General features: G+C 41.2%; 1 protein-coding gene across 1 annotated transcript in view; it reads right to left on the bottom strand.

Moving 5' to 3' along the window:
• The window catches only part of ATRNL1 (attractin like 1), a 1808663-nt gene that overhangs the window by 1040025 nt on the left and 749386 nt on the right, over positions 1-19252 (bottom strand). The gene's annotated exons all lie outside the window — the stretch shown is intronic.

The raw sequence follows: 19252 nt of genomic DNA, 5'->3' as shown, positions 1-19252 counted from the left end.
GATTAACTGTGTTTTATGGTCTTCCTACTAAATTCAATTCATACTTTAGTTAATTTCTCCTCTAATGCTCATTTCCTTTATTTTTCATATACTAAAACCTTACAGGAAACAAAATACAAAAATAATATGGACATTGTATTTTAAGATATGCATCGATAACCTGACCTTTCTATTTATCTAAGTATTCAGTTGGGAACATTGGTTCTCTTGTTAAGGGTACCTTAAAGATGCTACCACCAAGATCACACTTGCATACTATAACTATGCCCCATTATGCAGCTAGCGCCTCATTTAAAAGAAAAAAAGCATGTAAGCCAACTTTGAAATTCTTATATACAAAGCCAACTTTGATTTTGACATATTACACATACTCTGTAAGTAGATTTAAAAATAGGTGGTGCTCTTCCTCTACTGGGCTTAGTTGTATAAAACCCCAATCTTTAATCCGTTCACAATCATTTTAACGGAGGCACTTAGTATATCATATCAATTATGAACACTAAATGTATATAAGGTCAAGTCCTGATCAATGTATGCCCTTAAAATAGAGTCCTTATAGTTCCATCAACATTATTACTTCTTAATATAAATCCTTTAGGTGAGAAGCTTCAGCTAACATCTCAACATCATAATCATAAGGGATTCAACGCCAATTGAAATTTCATATAAAGTTTCTATATTGCATATGCAAAACTTCTTTAAAAACTAGAATGTCAGCTAGCCAATGCATTTCATCCCACACGACATATTAATAAATTGCATGGAGTGAGGAACAAAGTGCGCGGTTTCTTCCAAAAGTATGCATACATCAATGAGTAAGAATGTATCCACTATATTTCCACAGGAAATCAATCTTTGTGACCAATAAGCAGCTTTTACCACATTTGTTCAGTTGCTCCCATAACACAAACACCTCACAGCGTTCTAATCCATATTACTCCTCCATAGAGGGGCTCAAGTGTCCGGCCTCTTGTTCCCACCAACAAATGGCAAAAACTTTGGAATTCACTAGAATAATCGAACAATAAAACTATAATAAAAAGATACAATTCTAATGTTTAGGTTCAAAAAATGGGAATGTTCAGGACGCAAATATTTCTAATCCACCCTAATATTGGTACATAAGGCATTTGTACACATACAGGGCTGAAGCATGTAACGTTTGTTAGTACTTTTGATCAAAATTTATTTAAAATATTCAGCCTTATTACTGAACAAGCCTTGTACACTCACAAAAGGATTCACAAACAGAGACACCCCAAAACAGGATCCATGTATGTTTTGATACATTAGACTGGGCTCTGGGTTCACAAGTTTCAGTCCTAGTTCTACATGAACCTTGAACTTGTAATCGTGAATGGATTACAAGTGGTATTTCCAGCTATTTCTATTTTGTTGTGTGAACAGAACCTGAGCCTCCCTTTATTTTAAACCCTAAATTTCTTATCCTGCCTCCTCCTATAACATGATAAAATATAGCTCTACCTGCAATTAATGGCCAGATCCAGCATTAATGGCCCAATCCGAAGAAGAGGGCCTTTAACAAGAAAGCGGGCCTTTAAGGGCAGGTAGAGCCCGCTACGGAGTGCTCTAAGGGTATTAGAACATTCTACCCCTAGAGGGCAGAATGTTCTAATTTGTAAAACAAAGGCCTCACAGAGCCCGAGGGGATTTTAATACATTCAGACTGTGAACAAACATTGGAATGTTGGAGCTCTGGGCTTCTACCGGCCATTAGAAGCCCGGAGCACTCCATTATTTTGAATAGAGCTCTCAACATTCTAATGTTCCAATATGTAAATAGGCAATCTAGTGCCATTCCTTATTGTGTCAATGTTACGTCACCAGCACAATGCTCTGCATCGAAAGTCACTGTTTCCGTGGTACTGTGCCTTTTCGCTTACCCCAACACTGTGCTCGGCATAATGCAGCTTTTGCTCTCACATAACCCGCATAAGCATTAGGGCTGGAACCACTGTCGTAAGGGTGGGGATCACAAAGGGGGTGCCTACAGTTACTATTGGAGACTGTTAAAAAGAAATAGTTGAATAAACTGCACCGCCGATGTAATGTGTTTCTTTTTTTCATTTCCAAGGCCAAAATGAAAGAAGGAATAAAACAAATCTCTTTAAAGAAGATGCATGATCAGAATTATTTATCTGTTGAGATGTTTTGCTATTGTGTCAACCAGGCCAAAGATCTGCGTATCATAATATTTTGTAGAGATTTATCTAAGAATGTGTTGATTATAACATTAACTGTATTGTGGGTGAATTTGATAGTTTCATGTAAGATTTACACCACAAAAGACAAACAATATGCAGCTTCTTACTATGCAGTTTCATACTTTGAATGTTAGGATGGTGATTAAGAGTGTCTTAACAAAGCAAACAGGAACACCAACACCATTTTAAGAATCAACGGTAGCTAAAATTCAACTAACATTTGCAAAAACAATTCTTTGAGGAATTCTAACTGTAAAGGTAATGAAAGCTGAAGGAACACAAAAATTACAATAAGGTCACAAGTCAGTGGACATTTCCCTCCATTGGACTCAAAATGTGTTTATATTTTAAATTCATGGTAAAACTTTTAAGTGTAACCTGGCAAACACCTATCACCTATTACCTCCAGCAAAATGGTTCTATAATGGTTTCATCATGCATTAGTATTAGTTTTTCTCCACAGAAAGCGAAATTAGGAGGAAACACCCAGCACTACCCTGACATATGGCATTTCTTGCTCTTTTAACGAGAATCTCCATGTGAGCCTTGTCGGGTGCCACCTACCATCACTCCTTGGCCCTTACTGGTGAAAGGCTGGTTCCCTCTTCAGCGTTGGGCATCCCATGTCACTCGGGAGGAGTAAAAGAAGGGAAAAATACCCCCTTTTCTCTAGAATCCACAATCCGACATTACTTCTTTAACATACCCCTAAAAGTAGGCACTTATTGGTCAGTCCTACACCTACACATTTTAAAGTAATGGAGAGAGAGAGCTGTGAAGGCCCAAATTCTAGAAGTCCCGCTGTTAAGTGGATGCAAAAAAGGATGGCAATAAATGGGGCTACACCTAGCCACAACATAGGAGATGAGAGGGAGAGAGAAAAAGAGAGCGAGAGGAGCTTGAGTGGTTACTCCTGGTTTGGCTGCAAGCGGAGCAGAAAAAAATAGTAGTGAAAGAGTCAGAGAGTAAAAAGAGAGTCCAGCCAGAGAGCAAGATTCAGAGACACATGCGCAATACCCAACTTCCATCCCAAGGGAATTGTAGGGATTGTGTTAGTGACTGTGCTCTGCAGCAAATGGTAAATATTTGTATGGTTATTTTTTGTACCAGGCTGAACACCATATGAATGATGGCTGTGGTTTGCCTAGCTAGTTGGAAGTGCCTTCAGGCTGAGCACACTAAGACTCTTTGGCTCCTGAGGAAGTACAGATAGTTCTGCACTCTCTAATGTAAATTACAGAATCTTTCCATTGTATTATATTTTTTCTTGTCATACTGCACTTGGGAGCCAGGATCCAGTATGAGGGTGCTTCTTGTGAAAGTGTGGGAGAAGTGTGGTTAGAAGGGGGTTCCAGTGCATAAGCTGCCACAGACAGAATAGTTAGTTTGGAGTTCTAATGGCAAGCCTGCTGGATGAGTTGATTTTGGGATTTTTCAGTATTTTCACAATGTCTACTTTGAGGTAATGAGCGCTGTTGGAACAGAAATCATATCAACAATAGGAGCAAAAGAGGGATAATGAGATCAGATCGCCCCCCACTCCATCACTTGTAAACACAACTAGTCCTGATCTCCAAGAGCAGTCAGTCACAATTTTCTGAGACTTCTGGGGGTTACTATGGGCCATATGTAGGTAATCTCTATTAACCAATTCTTAAATACCGAATTTTACCGATTCGGTATTTAAGAATCGGTAAATATTATGTAGGTAAAAATTTGGTAAATTTTACTGAATCGGTAATATTCGGTATTACCGATTCGGTATTTACCAATTCGTTAATTCCTATTCATTCCTATGGGCCTGGAGGCCCATAGGAATAAATGGGAAGTCATTCACTATTACCGATTCGGTAAATATCGAATTGGCAATAGGGGGAACAAATTCAAGGGTGGCAGGGTGTCACATTGACATCCTGTTGCACCCCTGAATCGTGCATGTGTGCACATGTGGCACACATACATGGCCTAAGGGCATGAATGTCTGCCACATGGCACTTTTAAAAAAGCACATAATTGGTTTTTAAAGGTTTTCGATATTTACCAAAAACTTGTAGTTGGTGGTAAATTACCGAATCCTTAAATCCAGCCGCCTACATTAGAAAAAGCTAAATACCGGTCGGTAACGGCAAATTTACCGATTTTCAGCCGTTACCGACTGGTATTAAGCTACCTACATATAGCCCTATATCCTTTAGAGAACACCTTCTCAGTAGAGTTCCGTTTACCAATCCATGAACTGATTAGTCCTTGCGGCTCCAATTTAAAAAAAGGGAAGAATTTGTCAATAAACATATCGCACATGAATGCCACAGTGATAAAGAATCCTCACATCAATGTGAATATCAAATTAATCAAACCAAAATGAAAAATTTGAGAACCGTTAGAAAGCACCTCACATGCGCAAACCCACAAGGCTACTGGATGGTACTCGCCAGTGTGCCCACAAGTCGCTTTCTTAACCTTAATGAAAAGGAACAAGCATTGGCACAGCCAATAGGTCTTGCCTTTGGGACCAATCTGTTGATTTTAATGTGGAAAAGAAATAGCATTTAGCACGTTGTTTTTTTGTAGGAGGGACAAACGCTTGCCATATGTTTACTTTGTAACATCTTTTACATAAGGATCGTGTCCTCCACAGGATTTAGAAACTACCAAGGTGTTAAAAACGGGTGGTGCTCGGGAAGTTTGTGCTCCTCATAAGCAGTACATTTGTTAACATCCTGCTCCTGTACATAGCGTTTCCCCCTACCCGCAATTATGTACAGGGCCAGTGTGCTTGGAATTGCAGCCTGGGTGTGAAATGAAAAAACTGAAAGGTTTTGTTCATGCCGATTTCATTGTTAAATGCTGATAATAAAATATATTCTAAAATCTTAGCTAATCGGTTGTCTGATTGTATCACCCCCTTAGTATCACAACATCAACATGGATTCATTCCCAGAAGGGGGACGGTAGAGCATGTCAACAAAGTCATTTCTTTATTTGATACTGCCTCAGTAAATAAGAATGATCTAGCGCTGATTCTGTTGGACGCGGAAAAAGCGTTTGATCCCGTGCAGTGGGAGTACCTCTGGGAATTAATGAAAAAAATGGGATTTGGGGTGAAATTTATTAGAGCAATACAATCTTTATATTTAAAACCCGTGGCAAAGATATCAGTCATGGGCCAACTCTCTGACAATGTCACTAAATCACGCGGTACACGACAAGGTTGCCCTTGTTCCCCCCTTTTATTTGCTCTTTATATAAACCCCTTAATCGAGTTACTGAGCCGGAACATCTTGATTCCCCCTTACAAAGTTCAGGACTATTATTTTTCAGTTTTTGCCTATGCTGATGACATCGCAGTGGCCACAACTAATCCTGTAACAGCAATAAAGGAAATCGAACGATTAGCACAGGTATTCGGTCTTATAACCGGCTATAAATTGAATGAGACAAAAACCCAAATCCTTTGTTCTAATACGATTACTTGGCAAGATAGTAGGGTGGTTAAAGAAGTGATGTATTTGGGAATTTTAATAAGGGCAAATATGACGGAATTAGTGCATGTCAATTGGAACACATTAATGGCAAAAATCACGTCATCTTTGGATAGGTGGGAAAGGCTGTATCTAACCATTATTGGACGATCAAATGTCATAAAAATGAATATACTGCCAAAGGTTTTGTATTTATTTAGATCTATACCTTTAGAGATACCTAAAGATAAAATACAGGAGCTGCAATCTAAATGTGGGAAATTCATATGGAGCCCTGGGAGACCTAGACGGGCAATGAAATACATGACACTACCAGTTCAAAGGGGAGGAATGGGGGTACCTGACTTTTCTGTTTACTACATAACTTGCTTTCTATTGAAAATGAAATTTCTGATAATAGGAGAACATGAAAGTGATGATGCTAATATGTCAAATATTTTTGATATACAGTTAGGGACAAATGCAAAGCATATTCTAGTTAAAGAAATTGATGGGAGTTATTTCAAGCGAACAAGGTTTAAGGTAACCATGGGGGCCTTTAAAGTCTGGAAGTGTTTCACGAAAAATATGGATTTATCAAGAGTGTCATATTATATTCCGCTCAATGCGCATAGGATCTTACCAGGTATTTTCTCTGATGTAATGTCTAATAAGTGGCAGCAGAAAGGCATTAAGACTTTAGGACATATTGTTAATAAGAATGGAATGTGTAAATCTTTTGAAGAGATCAAGGATGAATATTCACTGCCCAGATGGTATTTTTTCAAATACCTACAAATTCGGGACTATTTAAATCGAAGGGGTGGGAATTTAATTCAACATCAAAGTCATTGAAGAAATTAGTAGATCAGTTAAAATTGGAGTAATTTATCAATCCTTGGTCTCTGCTAAGAAAGATGATGTCGAAAAAGTGCAGTTGAAATGGAGAGAATCTCTTAGAGATTTAGAGATTGATGTTAAGGATCTTTTCATTTTGTCAAAGGAGGCGCTCATGTCTGCAAATTTGAAAGCTCAGTTTTTTAAATCGCTATATGATTTATATTATACGCCTAAGCGAATGGCAAAATGGGGAGCCGGAAATGAAGGTAAATGTTTTCGTTGTGGGGATGAGGAAGCTGGGGCGATACATATTTTTTATAGCTGTGCTAAGCTGAAGGGATTTATTGAGCATTTGGAAAAATGTATTTCTTTGGTGATTAAAACTACGGTTGTTATCTCTCCAGCAATGATGTTGTTAGGGAAAATTCAAAAAGATAATAATACGGAAACACTTTTTCAATTTTATATTTTTTGCGATGACAGTTGCACGTCTATGCATCGCTAGGGAATGGTTACAGGAAAAATCACCGGACTTTCATCAATGGCGTGCTAAAATGCTGAGTTTATATCATTTGGAGTGGAGCTTATTTTCAATTAAAGGATCAAGGAAAAAGAGACTGAGTATTAAAATTTGAAGCGCCTTTCGAGACTATTATGAATCATGAGTTTATTTCTCCTGAAAGTCAACATTTGGACATTGCTACTTGATGGTGAATTTGATGTACATTAACTTGTGATATTGTTTGCAGTTTGCTGTGCTAAGAAAAATAAAACAAATAAAAATTTTAAAAAAGGTTTTGTTCATGTCCGCCACAGGTGCTCTGAAGTGGAATGAGGGGCGCAGACCAGCAAATGTTAATTGAATAATTTCAAAACCGGTTTCGAATGCAATGAAAAAGTATTAGCGGGAGATGAGGAGAGAAGCAGGCCGATGAGATAAGGAATATGAAGAGGAGCGGCAGCTGAGCAAAGGAGAGGAAGTTATGTATAAGGGCCAGGGCTGCTGACTTTGGAGCTGCTGACTTTGAAGCAAATTTGTGTACTGGTTCAACATCCTGTGATCCTGTGCATATCACATAATCTCACAGTACCCAATAAATTAACATTACTTAGTGTAATTTGACTGGTTCTCACATAAAGTGCTTCAATAAGCTTGAGTCAAGTTTGTGATTATATATATATATATATATAAACAGAAGCGGCAACGCAGAGCGGAGGTTGAATAGAAGCACACTGTTCTTGAAAAAGACATGGGGTGAGTTGGTGGGGGCTGAAGGGGGAAGGAATAGTGCCCGAGTCATAGAAGTCTTGTGGGATTGAGAACAGTGCCCAAGAGCTCAGAATTGACAGACGGGCGGTGGTGGGGGGGCGGCACAGACGTGATGAGCAGGAAACAATTACAAAAAAGACTGCGAATGGTGCGCAGCCTGTGTGTTAAATTAAAAACTGAAAGGCTTTGTTCATGTCCGCCACAGCAGCTCTGAAGTCGAATGAGGAGCGCACACCAGCAAATGTTAATTAAATAATGTTAAAACCGGTCTCGAGTGCAATGAAAAACAAATCGGAAAGCCATGGCTCCTCGCGCTGAAAGTTTAAAAAAAGCAGGCACGTCTGGCGAGTGGTGTGTAATATGCACGCGCTGTAAGGGTGCCCGTGAGCGGTGCGCTTAATGAGCCATGACAAGAGAGGAAAACCAGATGGCGCCTGTGCGCGTACCTGTGCGCGTAACCGCAAGCATTAGGCCACACAAAAAGCGTGTGGTGAGCTTTTTGAAGCCCCCTTACTTAAAGTCTCGCCAGACAGCGCATGCGCTGCCTCAGGCGAGACCTAAAAAGGTGTGTGCTAGAAATCCACAGAGGTGGAAGGTCAAAAACAACATAGGCAGTGTGTGACCGACAACACTGAGGCTGGCTACATGATACACTCAGTGTTCAAACATCTCCAACTGTGCAAAGAGAACGTAGTTCTCAATTAATTAAAAATGAGGTATCACTCACATACAACATCACCTTTATTAAATGTAGTGAGGTTCCCCAATTTAAAAAGCAGGCATATATCTGGCCAATTTCATTTGCCAAAGGCCAACATGTTTCGTTGCTAAACCATCCAACCAAACTTCGTCAGGGCTGTTGGGGCACCAATCCTCACCTCAGTCCTTTTCACACCAAATCAGGTGGTTGCATGTGTCAAGCGTACCTACAACTACCTTCAGTACCGGAACCTGCGCCAAGTGGTCGCGTTTGGTTTGGAAGACTCCTATAGTCAGTCCCCTCTGCGTTTGTGCGCTCGCTGCACATTCTATCAACCTGCCCGAACATAGATGTGAGGATTCTTTATCACTGTGGTATTCGTGTTCGATATGGTCGTTGACAAATTCTTCCCTTTTTGTGTCTCGTGCCTAGCGTTGCAGTGCCCAGCACGAGACCTCTTGAAAGGGGTTCTGAAAGCTGCTCATACGCTCGTGATCAGGCTTTTGCCGCCCGCCGTTGACTTTAGCGGGTTTTTTTTATACCAAAATACGCATGCAATTGGGCAAAGGTGGGTGCATGTCCCGCCTTTGCTCCGCCCATTACCACCGGTGACTAGCACGCGCAGCAGTGCGCGTTCGCCACGCTGCTGCGTTCCCTTACCCCGCTCCTCTGTGGTGCGCGCGGCCATGTGACTTTCACGGCCGCACGGCCATTGCTTTTTTTTTGTGGCGCTGTGTTTCAGGCTATAAGTGCAATGTGCCACATACTCAACTACGAGCCAGAAAAGTAGGATGGATTTGCTGAAAAGTCAACAGTGAGCGCCGACTGGGTTCGTTGTATGGCCCCCGTAAGGAAGGCAAACACTAAATACCATCATTTTCCTACTACTGGGGACACCTGTCCACTACTTACGCGGATCATCCGTGAGTATAGCCTCACATCCGTCATCACCAGCCGATCTCTTAACGGATGTAAGTTGTCCTTAAAACCGTGGCACTTACGGGTCTCACATCACCCAAGCATGTAGCTGAACATAGCCTGGGATTGGTCGTTGCTAACGTGTAAAATACCTTAGTGTTGGATTCATTGGGGAACCCAACCAATACCAGTGCACCATAGATCACCCTTATAGTAGTGATCGGCTGTGGAGTCCGCACGTGCCGCTGTTCAACCTGCCACTTACAGTTGGCGAGTTCTGCCCTCTTTGGGCAGTGTGTAGTTTACATGGAACTCCGCTTGAGGTGTGTCAGTCTGGGATTAGGCGGAACTAGAATTCTAGGGCCAGAAAGGCCAGGCTACTGCCGCCTATTGTAAATACAAAGTCAGCAGAGAGGAGGTGGAGCAACGGGCTATAAGGCTTAAGGTGATTCAGTGAGCGATGGTTGTGCCATGTCTGTTCACGACAAACAGTGCTGGACACGCCCGTTTTTGGCCTTTGTATGTTCAGGTCTGTGGTGACAGACATGGATGTCTCTGCCGAGATCTGATAGCATACGGGCGATAGCTGTCTAGGAGACTAGGACAGTGGTTCTTAACCTTTTGAATTACTCTGCACCGCCACTCAAAGGCGCAACTAGTTACTATGTGTTCAAGATCAGCGCTGCGCACGCCTACGTGCTGCTGCGCTAATCTTAAATAATGGCAGCTGCTTTCGGAGGCCGTAGGACTTTCTTTTATTTTGCCAAGTTCCACACTACCTTCTTCCCGGTTTTACTGTGCGGCTACATAGCGTGAACAGCGCCTGGCCTTGTGCAAGGGGGGAATTTCAGCCTGCTGTCTAGGCTATGTTCATGTTTAGCCCCTTCAGGAAGTCCTGTCCATGGTCGTGTCACAGAAAGACCTCTTGTAAACTAAGGCGCAGCGGTAACCAGCGTTTTATTTACAGGACTAAAACATTGGTAAATTCAACCAAATTGCTTAATATTGAACAAATTGCTAACACCAAACTAGTATCCTTTGCTTTACTGTCATAAGTGTTGCCTGCCTGCTCTGGGACAAGTTCTACATACATATAAAAAATAAATACAGTGCGTTCAGCTATCTCCCCAATAGAATCTGGGAACTCAAACGAATTCAGCGCAATCAGGTGAGTTACAAATACGATTGCCCGGGCACAATACGGACCCACAGAGCTTGCCCCCGGCCTTTTGTTTGTTGCTGCACACCACCGCCAAAGCATATTGTCTCATGTTTTTTAATGTTGTGTATTTTATCGGAGAGGACGGCATTGCATTAAAAAACATGTTTGGCGTGTTCTGGTAAGAGCAAGTTGGCTTACAAATAAAGATTAATATTTGTTTTTATCTGTATGTTTTTACCAGTGCATAAGGTGACTTCAGATATGCAATCATATTTGTACTGCCTTGCATGCCACATTTGAGGCACGCATGGCTTCCCTTCTCTTCCACATCTGCATTTTCTAAATAAAACGTGGCATCATGTTACAAGTACTGACTGCAAGGCGTGAGCACTTCAAGTGAACCTCCCTTAAAAAGCAATAGAAGTGCAGGTAACTGTAGCGCTTTAGTTGCGCACAAATTATAGAAATTACGAGAATACAAAAGAATTTATGTGAACATCAAGGCAAACGTCCTTCTTTTCGTTTACACAACAGCCATGTCGGATTTGGGACCAACAAATAAAAAATGTGCACCAGCACACCATCAATAGTGCCCGCTGCTAATCTGGACACTTGCATGCTTTAATGTTTGTTTGGTTTACTTATTAAGTCCTGTGTAAGCTTTTTAGTGACGTTCCTTTGCTTTACAGTAATGAGTGTGGCACAGATACTTACTACCTCGTAATTAAGCCTTACAGGTCTGGGCCAAGTTATAAATAAATAAATAAAACACGTTCAACTATCTCCCCAATAACATTACAAAGAGATTATTCTGTTGTGTCAGAAATAAGATATTACGGACCCACAGTATCAAGCAAAGAACGGTCTGTGGGCAAAGGGTCTTGGATTCCACACTGTGCTCTCCTTAATTATGAATACTTTTTCAGGCCGGCCGCATTCTCAGCTAAGTGTGTTTAAAATCTAACTGGCTCCCCAGTGCAATACACGTGCAACTGTAACAGTTATTCTTGTACTAATGAGGTGAAAACTTTGCACGCGGTCTAACGTCATGCTATCATATCATGTGGCGCTTTATGCCGCATAATTTGCATTTTTGTGCATACTTTTGCCAACCATGCCACCAAATGCATGATTCCAGGGGCTGTGCTCATAGCTGCCCTTGTGATAAGGGAATGCATAACTGAGCAGCCTCTCTAGTAATTTCAAATGATGTATCCAAGGTACCTTCACCGTTTTTGCACGTTTTCCAGAGTTATTTGAGTAAGGGCATATTTCGAATAATTGCAATTATGCTTATACCATTCATTCTTAATAGGGCCCTTCAAAGATTTATAATTGGCTTTCCAGCATTGTAGTGTCTTTATTTTTCATCCTTTTTGAAACAGTGACATTCTAGGTAAACCATATAATCTGGTTGAGTGTTTTTATATATCACTCACTAACTCTATCACATGGTTCATCTTGCCTTAACACTTCGGGCAGATGCATGAAATCACGCCCTTCACCTTTGGAACGGCCCTTGCAACACAATTACATAACACACTACATATACACAGTGCCGGTCCTAGGCCTTCTGAGGCCCCGGGCGAAAGGGAAGATGTGAGGCCCCTCTAATTGCATATTGCGTCGCAAGAAGTGACATCACAGAAAGCGACTTCGCAGGACTTTTGATCTTAGTTCTTTGTCATCACTGAAGCAAACTAATGTGGATATCAGTAACATGGACAAAAAGTAGAGGAGATGGAAAACAGGTGAGCAATTATCCATGAGTGTAACACTTGCCAGCTCCTTGAATGATTAGTTGGACATACGCCCAAATTCCGAAGGAACCAGAGGGTCAAGAACATGAAGGCATTCAATTATGACAGCATATTTACTGGTTAAATAAATGTGGAAATGTACTCATTTCAGCTTCATTTTTCCACCAAACCATAAATAAATGTGGATTAATACAGATAAAATTGGCAAAAAATAAATGTGGATAAATACAGACGGAAATGCCCCAAAAATAAATACCATAAAACCGGGAGCCCTATTCATAATTTACCACATCATACTGGAGAAAAACACACCTCACACCATAACCCCCAAACTAAAGCTCCTAGGCTCACTAGGTTACTATGTTATTGGGTTTCTGCAGTGATTTGCCATGGAAATATTTTCACCACAAATTAATTGGTGAGAATGTATGGCAAATCACCAACATACTCAAGCATCATGTGGCACACACTGTCATCTTTTTCCTCGTGCACCAAAAGCTACAAGCAAAGAGGTGTATTTATGACATTAGTGGCCTTGGGACACCTGCTTACCACTCATCATGTTCCACAGTCAACTCGTACTCTACTTCATCTGCAAAGGATACACCATTCGAAACATCCAGTTGGTATATCATGCTAATCTATACATCATGACCTACTCTACATACTTCTGGGGTTTAGGACATGAGGCAACAATCCTGGGCAACAGTCAGATTTAGGCCATACACGTTGCAGCATCGATTAGTCCACTTAGGAGCTCAAACAATGTTTATTTTTATTATTGTTGTTAATATTTCACAAAAACAACATCAGTGAAGCCACGGAGAAGGCACTTAGTCTAAAATTGTGCTCTCATTATACATAGTCATAGTAGACACAGTACCAATACAGGAGAAATAAAGTAGTAGCCACAAACAAAGGCATGTGAGCGATACATAGGTTCTTGTGAGATGTAGGAGGGGTAAGGATCGTCGAGTAGTGTGTGAGGGGAACAAGAAGGATCAAGTTAGGTGGGTGATGCACATTAATCTAGACAATGATGGGGGTGAGGCACTAAGCCTTCAGCAATCCAAATGTTCAGCAATCTCCCATGCATTCAATTGTTCTGGTAAGCCAACAGCCCCTCCTTCCACTTCTCTACTGACAGCCACCCATGTCCAGATAGCCTCTTGCTCTCCTTCTTACTGTGGACACTCTCTCGGCCTGAAAGAACTGTAGATCTGGGCTGACACAACATGTCTCTTACATAACATGGCATGACATAAAAAACAACGCAAACCTACACATTAAAGAAAATGACATTCCCTGCATTACTGCAATCACGATGTCGCCACACATTGATGCGGTAATTCAGTGTGTTTTATATTTCCAGTCCTCCCATTGGGCTGCCAGTCTGGTCGGATGGAGGAGAGCTGTAAAACAGCAACCCAGTAAACCCCAACAGCAGAAGATTATATATTTGGGGGAACTTTATATTGGCCCACACTCACCCTGGAAACAGTAAGAGATATACATTGGCCAAGGGAAGGAGCAAACCCCATCACGCTATTAAAGTGAGTGAATACACGCTGGCCAAGGCAGACACAGGTGCAGGAAGGGCTGTGGCGGTCGCGTAGGCAGCGGCCAGTAACAGAGGCAGGACCCGGCAGACCCCGGACACGGTGCATGGGGGATGCTCTCATATACAGTGACTCAAGCAGAGACCCCTAGACAGCTAAGCCTGGCCTGATGACAGCCTTGCAGGGAAGGACCTTTGTTCAGTGACAGTTCCATATAGTAAACTGACTGTGATCTTACCTTCATCTAAGAAGTTACGCCAACGCTCCCCGAACCGACTCCCGACTCCACCCTGCTCCTGGCTGAAGAGAGTAGAGACTGTAGGCCAGCAGGGAGCGCGTGCGTGCTGCATCACTGCAGAGCGGGGGCTGGCCAAAATGATGTTCAGGGCCGTCATTGGTAGAGCGTTCGCGCGCTACCAGATTGACGGCCCTGGGACCCACATAATAAAACATCTGCCGCCTGCGCACCGTGCACGGCACCACCCCCACTAAGCTAGCTTGTGGGGTGCGTGCATGCACGTTGACTGTGCACTAGTTCCACTAACTGGTAACTGCCTTACTGCCTGCGCGAGTGCGCGCAGCGCTTTCCGCATTTCATGTCGGGCCGGGCCCCCTGCTCTGCGGTCTACTCTGTGGGCCGGCGGCGGGGCCCCCCGAGCGCGAGGCCCTGGGCAGCTGCCCATACCGCCCATGCCTAGGACCGGCCCTGCATATACAATGCACACCACACAATTCCACCTCATGCCACAAAATTCACCAGCACAACATATAATTATACTCTGCTTCAGAGCACTCCACAACAGAAAATATCATTCAACATAACTACACTCATAACACGCAATCCCACTCCACATAATTCCAGTACATTCAATACCACATAATTACTATACACATTTTTCCACTGCAAGCAATGCCACATAATTCTGCAACACAAATACACTCCACACAATTCCACAAGTAATTATTCCAATTCAACCCACATACTTGCACTACACACCACAAACATACACTCCATAACACATAGGTAAAATATATTGGCATTTACAACACGAATTGCTCTAGAACTCAATAAAATGTGACTCGTATTGCATTTCCAATGCTTGTTTTAAATTGGTGCAGCAAGGACTAAACCGTTCATGGATTGGTAAACGGAACTGTACTGGGAAGGTGTTCTCTAAAGGATATATTAACCCCCAGAAGTCTCTGAACATTGTGACAGACTGCTCTATGAGATCAGACCTAGTTGTGTTTACAAGGAACAGGAATCATAACAATTATATGACACAGACACAGGGGCATAGCTATAGCGACACAAGCCCTAATACAAGCATGGAAAATCGCACCCTATGCATGGATGAGACAGCCACAAGTAGGCGCTGTGTTACACTGGAGAAATGTTGACAAGACTCAAATACATGAATTCATTCTTTGCCACCTCACACGTTGTCATCTACCAGCAGCAGAAAGTCAAAAATGTATACAGCTCAGTTTAAACCAAAAAAGCATTATCGATAGTATGTGTAAGCCAGTCCACCGCCTTAAGGCAGACTTTCTTGCATAGCGCACGCTAATGGATGTGAAATTCTCTTTGTCATTGTGCCTTACTTAACGTCAGACTAGCGTTTGAGTATGAATTATTCGCCCAGATGAGGGTTATTCAATTCATTTGATGATAAATTTCCATAGCGGCGAATGTCATTTTCTAAGCTCTCAAGCATACAAAATCATAAATGACAGACATCCAAAATCCAGGTGTGAAATTTCAAGTTTAAAGAGCCCTGAAGCATTACAAGATGACTACTTTGCAGTGATGACAGTGACTCCTTGAAAGGCACCTGAAAATGTATCAAAATGTGTGCTTTGCTATAAAAACTGATCCTAATTGGTATGGCTATTTTAAAAGGGTACTCTGAAAAGAAGACGGTGACATGCAAAGGGAAGATTTTTCAAAAGCCCAGCCAGTGAAGACAGGGGGCAGGTTGTGCATGTTATACTTTCTGAAGGATGAGAAAATGAATGGACAATACCATTGAAGAGGCTGGCACGCAGGGAGACCATAGCCAGCTAAACACACTTTGAAAGCTCTTTCTAAAGTAGCTTGACACAAGGTCTACCCTAACTTGTTAAAGGGGACATAGGAACCAGTAAGCAAGCACTTAGCACATGTCCACCCTTTGTAGTCAATTAATATTTTACACTCCTATTCACTTTCCGTGAGGTTACTTGGAAATGTCTTAATGGTTAGGCGTGTCTGTTTTCTGGATTATAAAAGTTATGGGAGTCAATTGAAATTTTTAGGTCAACAAAACAACCTGTCTTGGCAGGGACCTTGTGGTGGAGAACTCCCATAAGTTCGTTTAGAGTTCAACTTAAAGGATAAAACTGTCTATTCAAGAGCAACTATTTGTATGTAGACAACTTCTGTATTGAATGGTGGTGGGATTTCTCAATAAAGGTCTGAAGACATAACAATTCATGATTTTGATATAGAAATGTCATTTTTTCCTACGGTACACTGTGTTTTTTGTTGTTTCTTTGTTTTATTTTTTACTCCCAGTTTACTGGAGGTACATTACATACGTTTTGTGGTTAGAAACTCTCCAAGTCTGTGCATAGTTACCTTTCTCTACATTTTGAAAGCGCTTTTTGTAGAAAATATAAGAAGGCTGACTTGAAGTACCACATAGGCAAAGCCATGAAAGGCCTCACAGAAAAGTGCATTTAACTACGTGATGAAAATGGGCAACATTTGCCGGATTTCAGTGTCATGTAAAGGAGAGTGACTTCTACAGCACTGAGTCTGTATTGATGGAGATGAAAATAACCTTACAGGAAGTCCTATACAAGGGCATGCTTTCTCTGAAAATATTCCAAATTGATCACTAAATTGTGAGAAGTACCTGGATATTCCAATAGTAAACAATGATCCAGTATCTTCCCTATCAAAAAAGGGTTCTATTCTCACATCTTGTCATATCTCTTCAGCTTGATGATGGCCAGTGGTTCGATGAATATCCCATTACAAAATATTTGACAAAAGTTGCTATAGAGAGAACATTTGGTCCAGCTGAAGGCGGAAATGTCGAAACGTGTCAGCCATCTTTCCCTACTTGCACAAAATGGTTATGCTGTGGTGCTAAAATGAAATTAACAATTCACGGATACCTTGGTTGTGTGCCGCTTTTCTTCTCCATGCTGAGACTTTGAGGAGGAGTTTCTTGTGACACATTTATATACCCACATACACACATGTATATGCATACATATATACATATATGCATACACATACATACATATATACATACATACACATACATACATACATACATACACATACATATACATACACACACACATATACATACACACACATACATATACATATATAATGTAGTAAATGTTACTTACCCTGTAAGCATCTGTTTGTGGCATGTAGTGCTGTAGATTCACATTCTTAGCATAAGTCAGCCATCTAGAGTTGGGCTCAGAAGTGTGCAAGGTGTTTTTATTCTAAGATTCTAAGAAGACTTTCGCATCACGAGGTGTAGTGACTACCCATCTTGCTTGCAATGCCTATGTTCCTCAACTCCATTGTTAGATTGTTTTCCGCTTGATGGGTGAGGCTGGAGGGAAAGGATAATGTATACTATGGAGATGACTATGTAATAAGAATGCAATGTATGATGTGTATAAATCCAGCCAACACAAGTGACTGGGAAGGAGGGTGGGCGCATGCGAATCTACAGCACTCCATGCCACAAACAGATGCTAACAGGGTAAGTAACATTAACTGTTTGATGGCATGTGTGGCTGTAGATACACATACTTAGCATAGACTGAAAAGCAGTTCTTCTCATAAGTGGTGGCTAACATGTGTTGGGTGTATTTGTTTGAAATAATGTATATAGTACCCCATAGCTAACATCTGCTTATTGCAGTGCCATGACAACTACACAATAATATATAGTAAATGTGTGCAGTGTAGGCCATGCCGCTGTTTTATATATACAAGCTATTGGTATATTCCCTAGAATAGTCATAGAAGCTATTTTGTTTCATGTAGAGTGAGGTTTTGGTGGAATAGGAAGGGGCTTTAGTATAGTAGGTTTGGATACATTTTACTATCCAACGTACGCTACCCGATTTAGAGATTGATTTACCTTAAAGTGGTTTGGAAAATGCCACAAATAGGTGTTGATTTTTGCAAAAAGATTGTGTTCTGTCAATATAGTACATTATTGCTCTTAACATATAATGAGTGTTTTGCTCTTTCTTCTACTGAGCCTGGTTGAGGAAAGAATACAGGCAACTCAATTGATTGACGCATGTGGAAATGTGAGACTATTTTTGGTAGAAATTTAGGATTAGTTCTTAGAATCACTTTATCCTTATATATTTAAAAAAAATGGTTCCTGTAAAGGTAATGCTTGAATCTCACCAACCCTTTTGAGTGAAGTGATTACAATAAGAAATGCAAGTTCCACGATAAAAACTGCAGAGGGCATGTTCACAAATGTTCAACTGGTGGACCCATTAACCTTGCTAGCACAACACTGAGATTCTAAACTGATGTGGGTGGAGTCTCTGGGTGGAATACATCTTTTGAGACCTTGTAGAAAAGCTTTGATTGCAGGAATTATGAACATAGAAGTTTGTTCTCTATTCTGGAAATATGCAGCTCATGCTGTAAGATGTATCTTTATAGAAGAGAAATCTAACCCTGCACTTTGTAAGTGAAGAAGGTAGCAGAGAATGTCTTGAGTGTAATGGGTTAGTATCTTCTGAGTGACAATAGTGACCAAAACGCTTCTACTTTGCTGCATAACATGCTTGTGTTGTTGATCTTCTGGCCATTTTAAGGATATCCATACATTCTTAAGGTAAGTTTAATATCCAAATTCTTGGTTCCTCAGGAGCCAAATTGCAATATTAGGAGATCTTGGGTTAGGGGGCCTTACTGCTCTTTGATTCTGAGTGAGGAGGTCCCTATTTGTTGGGTAGGAGTTGATGTGGTACTACTGACAGATATAGTAGTGCTGTACACAATGGTTTCCTGGCCCATGTGGGAGCAACTAGGATGAGTGTTATAAATGTCTGTCTCAGTTTGCGAATTACAAATGGATGCAATGGGAGAGGTGGAAAAGCATAGGTAAATATCCCTCCCCACACCCATTTTTGCAGACAATTCATGGTAGTCATATTGATTATTTTGATTTGGACTGTTTTGTCTATAAGGAGAGGAAGGAATGCTTTTAATCGCTAGATGAACAGCTAGCAGCTCTAGGTGACTGATCTATAGGAAAGACAGACTGTGGGTCCAATATCCACGTACAGTCAGCTTATGTGAGTGTGCTCCC

Source organism: Lissotriton vulgaris, chromosome 5, assembly GCF_964263255.1.
Source record: "Lissotriton vulgaris chromosome 5, aLisVul1.2, whole genome shotgun sequence".
NCBI classification, from domain to species: domain Eukaryota; kingdom Metazoa; phylum Chordata; class Amphibia; order Caudata; family Salamandridae; genus Lissotriton; species Lissotriton vulgaris.
Note: the sequence above shows the minus strand (reverse complement) of the source record. Positions and strands in the feature narration are given on the sequence as shown.